This window comes from Ambystoma mexicanum, chromosome 12, assembly GCF_040938575.1.
Source record: "Ambystoma mexicanum isolate Mex_15411 chromosome 12, UKY_AmexF1_1, whole genome shotgun sequence".
Classification (NCBI taxonomy): Eukaryota; Metazoa; Chordata; class Amphibia; order Caudata; family Ambystomatidae; genus Ambystoma; species Ambystoma mexicanum.
This window is the reverse complement of record NC_090936.1, coordinates 155,216,818-155,234,340: the sequence shown is the minus strand read 5'-3', so window position 1 is coordinate 155,234,340 and position 17,523 is coordinate 155,216,818.

Sequence of the window (17,523 nt, the reverse complement as noted above, 5' to 3'; positions counted from 1 at the left end):
TTTCTAAGCGCAGACCCGTGGATCGAAACTGTGTTGCTCTGTGTCGTTTTGCTTCCTTGGCAAGCGCATTGCCCCTGAGCTATCCTCCTGAGTCATGTTGCAAGGCACCCATGTTTCAGATGGTGAATTGTTAGTGTATAGATACATCTTTCGTAGGGCAGTATTACAGAAAATGTACAGTGGCACCAAGTGAAATTAGCACGAGGGCTAACATTGCTCCTTCTATGCATCTTTTCACCAGGGTAAACTACTGCGGTAAGGGGAAGCACTGCCCTGGTGCCAACATGCATAATAGAATGTTTTTTTCCACTTGGGAAATATTTGCCCTATTGCTAAGTGTCTGTAATACCACCCATAGTGTTTAGTTCAGGAAAATTAGATGCTTTTGAATAGGACACATTGGGGGGTGGGGGGTTAAGGGCTGCTAGAGACAAGATTGGGCGGTTCCACCCGTTATTGGTACGCATAACCCGACGCTTTGTGGTGGCGGAGCAGCTATGTATGACTGGGGGACATTAGGACATTACCCAAATGTGCTTGGAGGGTTGTGTCTAAACTGGGTGCTGATGATGGTGAAGATGGTCATAGGCAGATGGGGCAAGAATTCTGCATGAGTTGGTGAAAAAGCTCCCTTGGTTGGACTTGGCGTGTGGCCAAAGCTGGGTTTGATGGACTTCAGATTCGGAAAGCATCTGTTGGGGGAGCATGAAGAAGTTGCACACTTTGTTGATACAAACTTTTGTTAGTATATGAAGTGGGGGGCATTGGAAGCTACTAAAAAATAATATGGTACGAGTAGTAGGCACCATACGTAAATTTGTAGGAGGGCATGGGGGACACTCCACTCAAACATTAACATTGTATAGTGCAAAGATATGACCTATTTTGATTTATGGAGTGGAGATATGGGGATGGAAGTTTGGTAAGCAATTAGGCGCGTCGGAATCTAAAAGGTTAGGAAATCTACTGAAATTAAAGAAAAATCTCCCAATTGAGTATATTCGATTAGAAAACAACTTGACTAGTGGCACTAACATGATTACGCAGAAGTGCCTGACGTTATAAAAAGATAAGGGGGATGGAGCAGGGATCCTTGCAAAGAGCCTGGAATGCTTATGTTTACTGGAGGGACAAACGAAATATAGCATTTTGGGTCCCCTATGTGAAACATGAAAAATGGGCATCAATATGATTCATTGGACGGATAATGGGTTTCAATCTACTGTAAAACGTACTTTACAAATGCAGGAAAGAGCACAATATTGTAAATGCTGCATCCCTCGTGAATCGTGGAATGTTTGAGTGCGTATCTGGATTGCAGGGGCTTACTGGCCTATATTAAGCTTACCCTCACTGTACTACAGGGAGTAGATACATGGCAATCAAATGTAACTCTTAGCCGTGGATCTTCCCCTGCACTATCTGCATTCCCCTGGCACTCGCTTTTCTCACAGACTCTGCCGCCCTGACTGGCACCTCTCCTCCCCCCTGTACTTGCACGATCCGAATGTTACAAGGCCTAGTAGGATCGTTTTTGTTCTGCCCTCCCTGTTCCCTGACCCTCTTGTCTTGTTGCACCTCAAAACACTTGTATAGGCGCATTATATATACCCAATAAATAAAATATAACTGTCAATATATTGAAAATAGTGGGACCCGGGAGAAGTTTACCTCGAATCTAACGCTATTGTAGGCTATGTGGTGAGATGGTTATTGAATCTATTATGCATTTAGCTGTGGAGTGAGTCTTGGCAGGTTAAGGCATCGATTTCTCCTGCAGTAGAACAGCCGAATTGGCAATTGTAATATTCCAGAAGTGTGGGAGAAATGTCTAGATGGCAATGATTTCAATTTAATGTATTACATGGTGGGTTTCTGGGAATATGCTTTTAGGGTTTTTAATGATACTGATGTCTAGAGGCCTTGGTTGTTTTCTCTTAATCATTATGTAAATTAACAAGGGGGGGATCCTGGGAGTCCCTCTGCCAGACATTAGTCCTGGTTGCGAGACTTACCCAGAGTCTTTAGCTCACTATCTTTCACAGAAAAGAAATATCCTAAACATATCAGTCTTTGTCCTGCCCTGGGGCAGTCCAGCACCGAAATGCTAGGCAATTCTCCTCTGAACAAGAGTACCAACAGCATCCCCAGACACGCGTTTCGGGGCTGGTTGGACCTCATCAGTAGGGAGGAGCAGTTCCTCTCTAAGAATAGTGAGCAAGGGGTCCACGTCTGGATTCCCCTAGTAGCTTAGGGTGAGACCCAAAGTTACTTGCATATGCAAATTAACAAGGGGGGTCCTGGGAGTCCCTCTGCCAGACATTAGTCCTGGTTGCGAGAGACTTACCCAGAGTCTTTAGCTCACTATCTTTCACAGAAAAGAAATATCCTAAACATATCAGTCTTTGTCCTGCCCTGGGGCAGTCCAGCACCGAAATGCTAGGCAATTCTCCTCTGAACAAAAGTACCAACAGCATCCCCAGACACGCGTTTCGGTCTGGTTGGACCTCATCAGTAGGGAGGAGCTGTGCCTCTCTAAGAATAGTGAGCAAGGGGTCCACGTCTGGATTCCCCTAGTAACTTAGGGTGAGACCCAAAGTTACTTGCATATGCAAATTAACAAGGGGGGTCCTGGGAGTCCCTCTGCCAGACATTAGTCCTGGTTGCGAGAGACTTACTCAGAGTCTCTAGCTCACTATCTTTCACGGAAAAGAAATTTCCTAAACATATCAGTCTTTGTCCTGCCCTGGGGCAGTCCAGCACCGAAATGCTAGGCAATTCTCCTCTGAACAAGAGTACCAACAGCATCCCCAGACACACGTTTCGGTCTGGTTGGACCTCATCAGTAGGGAGGAGCTGTGCCTCTCTAAGAATAGTGAGCAAGGGGTCCACGTCTGGATTCCCCATGTAACTTAGGGTGAGACCCAAAGTTACTTGCATATGCAAATTAACAAGGGGGGTCCTGCGAGTGCCTCTGCCAGACATTAGTCCTGGTTGCGAGAGACTTACCCAGAGTCTTTAGCTCACTATCTTTCACAGAAAAGAAATATCCTAAACATATCAGTCTTTGTCCTGCCCTGGGGCAGTCCAACACCGAAATGCTAGGCAATTCTCCTGCCGGGCCTAGAGACCCAAGCTACTCCTCACTGATGACGCCCAACAAGGCTGAAACATGTCTGGGGATGCTTGTAGTCTCGTGCAGAAGGGATGTGACCTAGCAGTTCGGGCTGGACTGCCCCTTTTGGGGTAGGACCAAGCCTGATTTGCATATGTTTTTTCCCCTTCTGTAATGGCTTGGCAGGCTGAAAAACGATGGTCTGGAGGGTTGCCCAGAGCTTTGCCTGTGGTTATGATTAATTCAAAACCTTCCAGCCATCACCTTTCTGTTTTGCTAAAGTCACCCCGAGTGGGACGGGTATGCCCAGACGTGGGTTCCGAGTCTGCCGGGCCTAGAGACCCAAGCTACTCCTCACTGATGACGCCCAAAAAGGCTGAAACATGTCTGGGGATGCTTGTGGTCTCGTGCAGAAGGGATGTGACCTAGCAGTTCGGGCTGGACTGCCCCTTTTGGGGTAGGACCAAGCCTGATTTGCATATGGTTTTTCCCCTTCTGTAATGGCTTGGCAGGCTGAAAAACGATGGTCTGGAGGGTTGCCCAGAGCTTTGCCTGTGGTTATGATTAATTCAAAACCTTCCAGCCATCACCTTTCTGTTTTGCTAAAGTCACCCCGAGTGGGACGGGTATGCCCAGACGTGGGTCCCGAGTCTGCCGGGCCTAGAGACCCAAGCTACTCCTCACTGATGACGCCCAACAAGGCTGAAACATGTCTGGGGATGCTTGTGGTCTCGTGCAGAAGGGATGTGACCTAGCAGTTCGGGCTGGACTGCCCCTTTTGGGGTAAGAGCAAGCCTGATTTGCATATGGTTTTTCCCCTTCTGTAATGGCTTGGCAGGCTGAAAAACGATGGTCTGGAGGGTTGCCCAGAGCTTTGCCTGTGGTTATGATTAATTCAAAACCTTCCAGCCATCACCTTTCTGTTTTGCTAAAGTCACCCCGAGTGGGACGGGTATGCCCAGACGTGGGTCCCGAGTCTGCCGGGCCTAGAGACCCAAGCTACTCCTCACTGATGACGCCCAACAAGGCTGAAACATGTCTGGGGATGCTTGTGGTCTCGTGCAGAAGGGATGTGACCTAGCAGTTCGGGCTGGACTGCCCCTTTTGGGGTAGGACCAAGCCTGATTTGCATATGGTTTTTCCCCTTCTGTAATGGCTTGGCAGGCTGAAAAACGATGGTCTGGAAGGTTGCCCAGAGCTTTGCCTGTGGTTATGATTAATTCAAAACCTTCCAGCCATCACCTTTCTGTTTTGCTAAAGTCACCCCGAGTGGGACGGGTATGCCCAGACGTGGGTCCCGAGTCTGCCGGGCCTAGAGACCCAAGCTACTCACTGATGACGCCCAACAAGGCTGAAACATGTCTGGGGATGCTTGTGGTCTCGTGCAGAAGGGATGTGACCTAGCAGTTCGGGCTGGACTGCCCCTTTTGGGGTAGGACCAAGCCTGATTTGCATATGGTTTTTCCCCTTCTGTAATGGCTTGGCAGACTGAAAAACGATGGTCTGGAGGGTTGCCCAGAGCTTTGCCTGTGGTTATGATTAATTCAAAACCTTCCAGCCATCACCTTTCTGTTTTCTTAATCATTATGTGACACTAAATTATCTGTTTGTTGAATGTTTTAGATGGTGTATATGTATACAGTGTTTTTATAAAGACCATCTACTTCCTGCTTTCCCATTCTCTTAAATTACCCTATTAACTCTTTTCCTCCAGCAGACGGAGGTCTGCATACCCAGGCAGGGGCACATTACACCAACCTGGGCAACCAAAAATTACCCCAGTGGTGATTTTGCCACAGTGTAAAAGATTATTACCATTACACAATGGCAAAGACCTTATTGTGCTTCTACGAGTCACAGAAAAGCATGTGTGCCCTGCATTGAACACTTCCTTGTGTGATGGATTCGTTTTCAAAGAAGTGTAAATGGGGTGGTCTGACCCCATCATCGGGAATAATTTGAAGTTTGTTCTGGGGACGGTATAGCCCTCTGGACAAGCTGTGTGTTGCTCTGCCTACTTTGGGGATAGTGCAGCCCTAATGGGCTGGGAGTGATGAACCTCAGTATATCCCAACTCTATGATACGTATGGAGTCAGTAAATTATAGATTGAACTGTGCGCTCTGCTGAGCCAACCCATAAAAAAGCGCAATTAGCCAAACACGTCAAACACCCATTAAACGTCAATCCTATCACATGCTCCAGATAAGCCTTGCACGCATATTAGTTCCCGGCCGGAGTCTGTGACTCACTGCACGCTCCCAGGCGCCACAGGCTAATCTTTTTATGATTGTGTTTATCCATCATAGGACAACCTTGTGATCCTGAGGGCCCGGCCGGGGACACCACACAACACTGCCACTCAGGGAGCCTGCAGCGTGGTCATTTCAGAAACTGGTACCGAGAATGTGTGCTCTGCTATTCCCTTCCTTCTCCCAGAGACTAGAACAAGACACTAGTGACCTCCCACCTGCCCTCTGTATCATGAACTGGTGCATTGTTTTTTATGCTACATCAGTCACACCATCTAGGTAGAAGAGCAATCCTATTTTTTGTAATTACTTTAGTTCTTACTATGTGTGACCTAGATTCTGTGTACTTCCCAATACTGGATATGTGGGGTAAGTGGTGAGCGCTTCCTGAGATTAGCCAACTAGTACTTCCAAAGTGAGTGTTGTGAAGCTGTAGTGGTGCATTGAGAGGTCAGGTTTGATTAGTTGTGTGAACCTTTCTTACATTTGGGAAACAGTTCAGTTGGACTGTTCGTAGAAACCTCAACATTGGAATGTCCAGTGTAAGTAGACTTATATAGATATTAACTATATCTACCGGTTAAAAAAAAGTATTTGGTGATCTAATTCCCCCATTTCTAAGAGTGTACTGGCCAATGCGAAGCATATTTCTTTTAGAAAATTCAGAGTTCTCATTTTTCAGGGGAGGGAAATCAAAGGTCTTCCTTGAAAACTAAAAATCTTTAATGAGGAATGCAATGCCATGATGAGCATGCTCGAAGTCTAGATGCATTGTGAACAATTCCACTTTGACTAGATCAGAATCGACCAATTGGATATTCTCAATGTTTTTGTGTTCACCGGTTCTCCGTGAGGTGTCAGTGCATATCAAAAATCTCAAAAACTGAACTGGCCATTTTGAGATTTCTGTCCAGAAAGCAAGCATTTTGTCCTTTGGAATGTTAGTGTTTCGTGTGGCACGCAGTATGGAGATGGTGGAAGGAGTGTACTCTATTATGAAAGAGTTCTTTATGTAAGCTTTGGTGCTGGTTTTATGTTATTAAATGTAATGCATACATTAGGACTACTAAATAAATCATGATGTGTGTTTTTTTTTTCACTTAATTTTTATTGAACATTTTCTTAGACAGGCACAGACCAGTGACTGTACGGTTGTAACAGATGAAATATAAACTGAGAACAAAACCCCCAAACCCCACCCTTATTCAACCGGGCTCACACAAACATTGTAGAGACAAGAAAGAAAGAAGAAAAATAAAGACTACAAAAGGGAGCCAACTAAAGTGCAAAGTAATTGGGCTGACATTTTGGGTTCACTACTAATCTAGCACCACTGGCAATTATGATCAATATACGGAAAAAGTATGCAAATCAAGCAGCACTCGGGCCGAGGTCTCAGAGTCTCATTGAACCACAATCTTCGTGCAAAAGCACCACTGTCCAGTCCTGCAGGAAGGAACTCATCGTGTCATGAACCAGGGCTGTCAACTTCTCATAGGTAAAAATAACGGAGCTTCGCCAGCCAGTCAGCTCTGGATGGAACCCCCTTGGCTCTGCCACTTCTGGGCCAGGGCCAGCCTCCCGCCCTCAACATGGCCTGGACCACTTTCGAATAGACATCCGACTCAGGCACTGGAGAGGGGAACCCAAGTAGGAGGTCAATGGGGGACAGGGGAATCGAGAGGCCCACTATGTCTTTAATCCAGCTCAGGAGCTCCAACCAAAAAATGTGCACTAGGGGGCACTCCCACCACAGGTGGAACCAAGAGCCCCTCTGGCCACACTCCCTGGGACAGAGGGGGGAGGCACCACAGAACATTTTAGACAACTTCCCCGGGGAAAGGTGCCAGTTGTGGAGGATCTTAAAGTTATGTTCCATAGCCGCTGTATATAGAAAACCATACAAAAGCCCCCCACACAGCCTAGAACAGACATCATCCTCTACCAGTTCCCCCCACTTGTCCTCCCAAAATTTTCTGAACTCCTGCCTACCCTCCAGCTGGGCTGTAATTAAAATGCTGTAAATCGTGGAAATGGAACCTCTCCTCGTAGTAGCCTCCACCAACCAATTTTCCAAGGGTTTGAGGGGCGTGCCAATGCAGCCCTCCACTTGGGGTCAGTCAAGAGGCCTTTCACACGCAGGAAGTCAAAAATTGAGATCGAGTGATCCCCCATAAAAGACACCAAAGCGGGATACTCTACAAAGGTGCCATTCTGGAAGAACTGCGCGGCCCTCTCCAAGTCCGAATCAGACCACTTCTGGGTATACTTGAATACCCTTTTCCCCAGATCAAAGGGAGGGCCCCTTAAAGAAGACAGCGGAGAGGGCCAGGAAGAAAGGGGTGCATTGGACCTATCATGTCTCCATAGGGTCCATAGAACAGCCAATGTCGGATGAGTTCAGACCCTCTTCGGGATGTCGGGCGCTGGGGCCCACAACAAGTCTCTTACTTTCCTAGGATGAGTGTGGACATACTCAATGTACGACCAGTAAGTTCGCATTTCGTTCCTCGTATGCTCCAGCATTACCCTTAGCTGGGCAGCCTTATAATATAAACCGAAGTCCGGGAGACCTACTCCCCCATGGGACTTCGGCAAGGTCAAAGTGGTCAGTTTGACTCTTGGCCTTTTCCCATTCCAGATAATGCGCAAAGCCATGGATTGCCGAGAAGAGATACAAAAGGCGGGGCAAACGTTAATCTTCAGGGAAACCATACGTCCAAACCATGAGAGTGTCAGAGGAGACCAACGCTGTACGAACCTTAGCGAGAACCGGTAGAAAATTGAGCTCAAACAGGTTTCCCAACTCTCTCGGGAGCAAACCCCCCTCCCCCCAAGTATGGCGTGGCCACGCGCTCAATTCTAATACCTCCCATCTGATCCTTCCCGTCAATGGTCCTGTCAAGCAGACCCATCGGCATAAGAGAGGACTTTGCTAAATTGATTTTTAGACCTGAAAAGGCCCCATACGAATGAATAAGCTTCAAGAGGGCTGGAAGGGAGTGGTCCACATTGGTCATGTAGACTAAAATGTCATCCGCAAATAAAGATAGCTTAAAGTCTACATCCCCACAGGTGACCCCGGTAATCCGGCGGTGTTGCCTTATAGCAATAGCCAAGGGCTCCAGGGCAAGGGCGTACAAGAGAGGAGAAAGGGGACAACCCTGTCGGGTTCCACGGGAAAGGGAAAATGGGGCTGAGACCACCCATTAACAGAAACCCTGGCAGACGGGCCATTGTATAGAGCAGATATCCACCCACAAAATCTTACCCCTAACCCCATCTTTCTCAGGACTTTCCCCATATAGGACCATTCCACACGGTCTAAGGCCTTTTCAGAGTCCAACAACAGCATGTAGGCCTCCACCGATCTACTTCCCACTTCATGCATCAAATCAATGGTTTTCCTGATGTTGTCGGAGCTCTGCCTCCCAGGGATAAACCCGACTTGGTCCCCATGAACAAGTAGAGGGAGATGCTGGGCCAACCTATTCGCAAGGAGTTGCGCCAAAATTTTTGCATCAGTGTACAACGGGTCCTTCCCCTCCTTAGGGAGAACCTCTATACGAGCCGAAAGCATAGACGGGGGGAGCTTCCCCAGGGTAAGCACCTCGTTAAACAGTGTAGATAAGAAAGGGGCCAAGTCGGAAGCAAAGGACTTATAAAAGAGAACCGTAAAACCATCGTCACCAGGTGCAGTCCCACCCTTTAAGGAGCCAATAGCCTCTAACACCTCTCGAGGCGTGATAGGCCTCTCTAACGGAGCTGCTATCTCTGACGGGAGGCAAGGTATCGGGAGAGAGTCGAGGAACTGATCGGCCCTCGGGCTCCCCTCCATGCACTCCGATGTATAGAGGTGCTCGTAGAATGCGCGGAATTGCTCAGCTATCCCTGGGTCATCTAGGCACATGTCGCCCCCGGGGAGACGCAACGCGTCAACTCTCCTACTATTTCTGAGACCTCCAGGCCAGAATTTTATCCGCCTTCTCCCCCTTCTCCATATATTTTTGTTTGAGGAGAGACAGTTTCCTCTCAGTTTGCCCGACCATAAGAGATGCCATTTTAGCCTTAAGAAGTTGTAGTTTGGCCCATCTGTCCGGAGACATCTGCAAACGGAGCCTACCCCCTGGCTGTATCTCCTCTATCTTCCTCCTGAGAGCCATCTCCTCTCCAGTTCTAAGCCTCTTCCTAGCCGCCGCCAGCCCAATCAGAACACCACAAACGTGGCCTTGATGGCTTCCCATATTCCCGCTTTTCCTACCTCTCCATTATCGTTGAGTTCAAAGAACACCTTGATATTCTCAGCGAGGGACTGTGAGATCCCCCTGTCTTTCAGTAAGAGGTCGTTACAAGTCCATCTCAGGGGGATAGGGAGACCCGGAGAGACACCCACTTGAACCCGGACCAGGTCGTGGTCCGACCACGGGATAAGCTCCACCCGAATCCCGTAGTACACTCCCGCAGGGCTCTGTCAAGCAAAATATAATCAATCCTCGAAAAGGTCGAGTGTGGGTTGGAAAAGAAAGTGAAAAAGGGGTTCTGATCATGACTGGTCGGATGGGAATCCACCAATCCCAAGGCTTCATTAGTGGCCAGAAATGATGCTGCCATTCTCTTCTGGGCCTGCAGGTCTATACACGGGCGAAGAGACTTCCTATCCCATTCGGGGTGAAGCACCATGTTAAAGTCACCCCCCACCAAGAGAAGCCCCTCTGCGAAACCCATGATCTTCATTTTTGTCTCCTCCCAAATGTGGTCCTGGGCTTCATTTGGAGCATAGATGGACACCAGGGTGACCTTTCTTCCCCTCAGCTCCCCCTTCACCATCACGAAGGATGGTGAAGGGGGAGCTGCTCGGTGCGCTCTTGCGCTAAAGTGGGCTCTGGGGGAGACCAAAATCGCCACACCTCTTCGCTTGGTCGGAGCAGAAGCCTGGAATATTTCCTGAATCGACCTAGATCTAAGGGCCATCTCCCTCCCCCTCGCCCAATGAGTTTCCTGCAAAAATTAAAAATGTAATTTTAGTTTATTAAATTCCTTTATCACCAGTGATCTCTTACCCGGGGTATTCAGGCCCCGTACATTTAGCGACCCCAAAGTCAGCATAGATAAAGAGTCAACCATTAAGTGAGTACAGACCACTGCTGGGCCCTATAATAGGGTCAGAATGCTGGATCTGCCCCACAGGGCCTCTTTTCAAGAAGGTTCCCACCAGCTATACCCTTCAAAAAACCCCGTCTCCTGACCAACAATTGCAGACAATGGTGAGCCCAAAAGGATAGAACTTCAAAACCCCAACATGAACTTGGCAACAAACATCCCCCCACCCTAAGTACAAACCAGAACCAAACCGTCCACCTCCCCGCCACATCAACAACCCTCAACCCCTGGACAGTACAACCCCACACTGTCAAAACCAACCCCTCCCCTCCCCCCATCCCCTTGCTGAGCACCTGGAAAGACTGTGACATCCAACTGCCGCACCCCCAGGCCGCCAGGCCACGCCTCCACAAGGGCGAATCACAACTGACACACACATGAAATTCTGAGCCCCCCCCTTAGCACACCCAGCATAGATACATCTTAAGCAACTTCCCCAGCAGATAACCAAGAAGAACTTGGCATAGGCCAGCACTAGACCCCCATGCATTGATGCACCCAGTTCGAACCCATCAAAACCCCAACTTCCCAGTTAAGTCATTGGCTGTTCCGGGGAAGGTGAGCCACTTTCCTAAATTTTCTATGACCTCTGACACGGCGACGCCCTGCACTCTCCCGAGCGGGGTCACAATCTTTGTCCCTTATTCCCTGCATCCAAAGTCTTCTTTGCAGTGGACTCCCCCAACAACTCTCCAGTCACTCTCTGGATGTCAGACTCCGTGACCAGGGAGTACTTGAAGCCATCAAACTCAAAGGAGAGTGAGAATTGGTGACCCCATCTATACCTCACCCCTCTCAAATGTAACCACCTTGTCAGGGGACCACAGAGTCTCTGACGTGCGAGAGTGAGCGCCGAGAGGTCTTGAAAGATAGATATTTTAGCTCCCTCCCAGTCAAAAGGGCCTTTCTTATGGGCCAGGTCAAGAATCTTGGTTTTCTCCGTATAGTAGTGAAATTTAACCAGTATAGATCTAGGGCCGCCAGGACGCCCACCAGATCTCTGTGAGCTCTATCAATAGTAGGATCACTGGTATTGTCACCATAAAACAGGATGCTTATGATTGCCTTGACCACTTTCAGTAGGTCCAGGGCCATCTCTCCCTCACGCTCCGGAACCCCTAGAAACCTAAGGTTGGAGTGTCTCTCCCTGTTTTCCAGATCATCCAACTTGAGGGTGATCTTCTCCTCCCTCCTCTCCAGGTCCGCCAATCTTATGTCAAACTGCGTTTCAAAGAGGTCAGCCGAGGTCTGGTTGGCCTCGAGTGCCTGCACCCGATCCTCCACTGAGTCCACCTTCTTGTCAAGGGAGTTGAGCCTTCTGCCTATGTCAGCCCTGAAGCCGCAAATCTCCTCCAACAGGTTAGCCATGCTACGACTCATTGATTGCAAGTCCATTTCCCCCGTACTACTCTGGGCCTGCATGCTGATCCTGCTCTCAGGAAGGTCGGGGGCGTGCCGAAACCTCTGCATAGCCTATGCCCAGTCCATCCAAAGCGCCAGCAAGCACTCACAACTAGTGCACCGATGCCCGCTCTTCCCCGCAGCTCCCCAGAACCACTCAGTAGACCAAACCTAGGCCACGTCAGTTCCCTTGCCCCCCCCCCCACTCCAAACCGATCCTGGGGCCTCAGGAGGAAGGATGCCCCTACCAGAGGAGTGAAACTTACTGGGCTGCGCACTGAGGGTAGGCCAGCAGCCGGGGGCACCTAGTTCCACCACGGGGGGGGGTCCCAAATACCTGCGCAGGAAGGTAGACTTTGCGGTAACTTGCTGCCAAGGAAGGGACCTCTATGCTCCATCAAAGACCACCTGGCTGAACGCCCCATGACTGAAGCAGGAATAGTCCCCCTTTTAGCTGTCTCTCCTTTTTTTCTCCTTCACTGAAGTACAGCAAAATCCACGGGGGGAGGGGTGCTATCCACCGTCGCCCGCTGAAAGCAAAAGAGGCACCCCCCAGCTCAAAAATGAATGAATGGCCCCCACCGGCAGCTCTCTGCACCTCGCTCCAGCTGTAGACGACCAACCCCTCAGGCTTCACCAACCGGGCCCCGGGGGGATCCCAGCCCACCCCCGCCACCTCCTCCTCCCTCCTGCTCACCCTCGGACATGACAAGAGGGGCAGGCCTCCCCCGGGTCCAGCCACCATGCTGGGCCACTCGTGCTGAGCTGCGGAACACCTCCAAGCACAGCAGGACGGCAGCCTCTCCGCCCCGCGTCGTCCTGCACTGTGTCTCTGGCTCGTCCCCCGCCACTGTACAATCCGTCCTCCCCGTGTACAATCCGGCGGGCGGGCTCCCCGCTCGCAGGAATCCCTGACCTGCAAGCGCACGAGAGAGGCTCCTGCCCCTCCCCCACCACCAACAGGGATGAAGCTCCTCGGATCTCTCGGCTGGCGCGGCCACGCTGGAAGACCCGCTCGTGGGAGAGCACTGGTCGTTCCAGAGGCTCCGGCACCCTTGGGCCCCAAAAACACGTCAGCCGCCGCACTGCAGCACCAGGGGCACTTGGAGGGGGTCGGGGGCCGGATCCCGCGGTGCTGGGTGGGCTCAATTTCTAGAAATAGGCACCCCGGGACGGAGACCCAACGAGAGGGATCAGGACATCTTGGCGCCCCCTGGCGGCTCCGATGATGTGTGTTTTTAGAATGTATTGTATGTCTATGCTAGGTATCTTGGTATGTTGTTGGTATCTGTTGTAAAGGCATACATACGTCCTGATCTTATTTTCTTTCTTATTTGTGAAGGTAAGAGAACACTCCAAAATAAAGTGTTGGGTTTGTTTTATGTTTAGTAATAATTTAAGCTAGCTGTTCTCAACATTTGTAGACACAAACATATAGGTAGCAACCTTAACATAAAAAATCCAACGTCTTAAGAGTATATTGTATGATGTTTGTGTCATGTTGACAGATTTGAGTTGCAAGGTTTTAAGTATGTAGATATATGTTAATGACTTCCACATATCTTTTGTTGGTGCTTGCAGAATATTTTGCAAATGATCTACTGTGAAGGCATCATGAAGTAGACACAGACAACTGAGTAGAGTTTTGGGATACAAACTTTTATTAACCAAAATTTGGGGTTGGAAAAAGGCCTAACTTGCCCTATGCTAAGGTGGGTTTTCCCTACCTAAATGAACTAATTATAGTCTGTCAGGAAGTCCAAAGCAAATGTCTGTCTGTGCCAAAGCGTATACTTGCCCTCACATCTAACTGTATACAATGTGTGGGGATGTTGGTGTCAAATGAAAAAGTGTTCAAATAAATTTCAGAGCTTCTTCCCGCTTCTAGATGGAAAAGGCTCTTCCCTTCCCCAAAGTTCAAGTAGTTCATGTTATCAGATATGGGTTCCCTTCCCCATGCTTTCAAGTATCTCAAGATTCTCATATAAAACAATCTTCCAGATCTCTCAATGTTCCACACAACTCTCCGGGGATGCTCCTCAGCTCTTCTGGTTTAGTCACCTTTCACAAGGTTATAGAGTTCAATTCCTTAATTTTAGTTCACATGTATCTTCTTTGATTTAATCACAAACGTGGCTTCTCCTTAGGTGGATGCACTCTGTCTAGGCACCTCCTCGAAGGACCTCGCTTCACCTGGCTGCCTTGCCTGGGGCACCGGTAAGCACTGTCCTCACACTCCTGCAGCTCTGAACGCCCATGGAACTTCTCTCCACTCCCGGCATCTCTGCGGCTTTCCACAATACCGGTTCCACTTCTGGCTTGCTCGTGAGTCTCAACCTGGTTTCTCTCTGGTTCCTGCTCCTCCATTTCTGCAGCCTCTTCTGGTCTCTGCTTCTCCTCTCATGTCCCGCTATGTTCCCACAGGGAAAAGGTAGTCTCTCTCTTGTTATTGCGTCCTCGATTTAAAGTACCCGCCATCAATTACGATGTCAGAAAGACTAGACTGCTCAGTGTCAAACCAACAGTCTTTCTTCTGTATTTGATGCCTCTTCCTCATCTCGGTACCAAAGGAATGTCCATGTATGGGAGAGTCACTATGAAGAGGATGTAATGCTCTGTGGTGTATTTTCCTTGTCCCAGTACCTGAAAGATGTATACTGGGAAGTGATGTCTGGGAAAGATAGGGAAGGGACGGACAGTAACCTATAAAGTCCTGGGGGATTTTAGGTTCACTGGAAGTGGGAAATGGGGGATATCCTGTCTCACCCAAGGGTGCCTCATCTGCACCCCAAGTCTTCTCCACCCAGGTGATCCTCCCTTGCATATCCACCCCCATGGACAGGATCCGAAAGTGTTCTGTTCAACATAATAAATATATATAATCTAATAGCATCTAACACACAAAGCAGTAAAAATGATTGTTATTTATTTATTTTTCTCTGTATCTCAGTGGGCTATTCCCAACAGCGGTAAATACACCCCTTAACAATAGCCAAAAGAAAAAGGATGAAAATACCCTTCTGCTTTTTAATACAATTATGAAACATACAGTTAAAAATCAATCCCAAGTGTTTGAAACCAGATAGGCATGTTACATTAGATAATGCCTAATACTTAGAGTTTTTTAGGGCTATATCTGCACTACAGTGTATAATTGCTTTATTGGCCAATGTAGTGCCAGCCACTAGAAAAGACTCGCAACTTGTACTGATAACACACAATACATCAAAGGAACCTAAGCTCTAAGGTCCTCTTACACATCTAAATACGTACAGACAAAAAACTTTGTGAGACCCGGTATAAAGCACAGATCTAAATGAATTAAATAGGTCTATGACTGATTATTCTGTACACAGTTCATAAAAGTGCATGAGACCCGCTCATGCTATATCAAAGTCGACCAGTTTCATAACCATATCTTATTTTGGTCATCTTCATCAGGACTTTATTCAAAACCAAAGGGTGTTGACTTCCTCTGGGGATAAGCCACTTGCTCCAAATCGTGTGTTTTCTTATTCCTATGACCTAGTGCCAGAGAGAACAGAGAAGAAAAAGGGCTAAATCACTAATCTGCCTCTTTTAACATCATCTTAATTTCTACTGCCCTGCATTAATTAATGGGGAGATGTGTATCTAAAGATATCACCAGGCTATATAACTGTTTGAAAAGAATAATTTGTCGGAGTGCTCCAATGTGTCCTGCCTTATCAGGAAATTTGTGTTGGATCACAGTCCTTATAACCCATTGTGCAAGTGTGCAGTGCGGAAGATGGCTTACCGCACTTAGTTAACGCTGTCACTGTATTTCTATGTCTGGGAGAGCTAGGGGGCTGTTAACTCCTGTTTTTCTATATAGTGAAAAAGACAGAACGGAGAGAACAATGGATGGATTCTGCTTTTTTCTAAGGACCACTATTTGCACATTAATCTAGCTCTACTTTCCTCAACAAGTGCTGGATAAACTTACCAGCTCCAAGATATAAGCTGAAGTACGCTTGAATGGTGCACTGTGAGTGGAAATATGCCGCACTCGCGGCTATGGAGCTGACTCTAAGGCAAAAAACCTGAATGAAAAGAGAGAAAAAAGGGAAAGGAGCCTTTATCAAAAATACCGCCTGTGTTGAAAACACTGGCTGTGTATATACATGTGCAGCTCTGTCCCCTCCGGAAACCCCGGTGAAAAAGGGGACGACAGCTTTTCCGGGGGGGACAGACTACAGAGCATGGGAACACTGTTCTAGAGGGCAGCGCTTACCCGAACTACTTGCGGGTCGATGGCGTGTATCTCAACACATCCGGATAGTCGCTGCACGCGTCGGTACTCTGCTATTGGATACCTCAACTGCCATGGCAGAAATACAAAACGAGAGCAGGATTTCCTATGCTCTATGTTACAATCGCCATCTTAGCACTGATCCTGTAGTCGGCCATTTTAAGTCAGGCTATCAAGTGAATGCCTGGCTTGTATGTGAGTGTCGAACTTGAGCCGTGTCTATTGTGGCATACTGGAGACTCAAACAGAAGCCTGCAACTAGTGGCAGATAAAAAAAGTTTTAGACAACATATGTGCACTCACCTAATCATAAATGTAAATACATTAAGAATTATGGATCCGGGCCTCTCAATCAAGTTGAAGTGTGCCACAGCATTGATGGAGCATTATTGTAAAAAGTGTCTTCTAGTATTGGTATGGTGGCACTATTTATCGTATTTATTTTATTTATGTAGGGAGATTTCGATTGCCAATGCAAGGCATAATTGTATCTGGCACTGGTGCTGGGAGTCCATCCATTACTACTGGCCCGTTCAAGTCCCTTGTGTTGAGTGGCTGTGCTGTTCAAACATTACCTTAATGCTTACATATTCAGATAGTCAACATCTATCCTCTATGATGTTATACCTCAGTGGACTGCGGCTAACATATATAAGTCTCATACACGTTCCAGTAGAACACCCTAAGGGCAATGCTTAAATTGGCCATCAAATGGTTCACATCATAATTTCTTAACAGAGTGCTAATTCTAACAAAACAGTGCTTAAACTGGCCAAAGGAAGACCAATATTGCATTCCCATCACCGTGCTGTCTTGTGGCACATGTTCATACTGAGGGATTCACACTGTATAGACCCCCCGCAAGTTATGACCTTCTAATATTCATAGATGTTCCAGGGGCTAGGGATCTAGACGTTAACGCCAATAAGTGAAATTAACGTGGAAGGACAGCTAGTTCATTCCATTGGATACATTCATTCAATCCTCCCCTATGTGTATTTAGCCTAAATATCCAATTCTGTTCTCTCCTAAAAAGGATATTATGGTAATTGCCACCTCGTTTAGGGATTTGCATTTTCTTAATTATCTTCCATTTAAAGTCTTCCGGGCTATGTCCTTTGGATATAAAGTGGTTCACCAAAGGTGCTGTCAATTTTTTGGTCCTAAGGCAGAACCAATGTTCAATCATCCGTTTCTTGATCGGTCTCATCGTCATGCCCACGTATTTCAAATTACAAGGACATTTTATCAAGTAAATGACTCCTGCTGTATTACAATTAGTAAGCTGGCTTTGTTTCCAAGGGGTACGTAGTCCAAGATCGA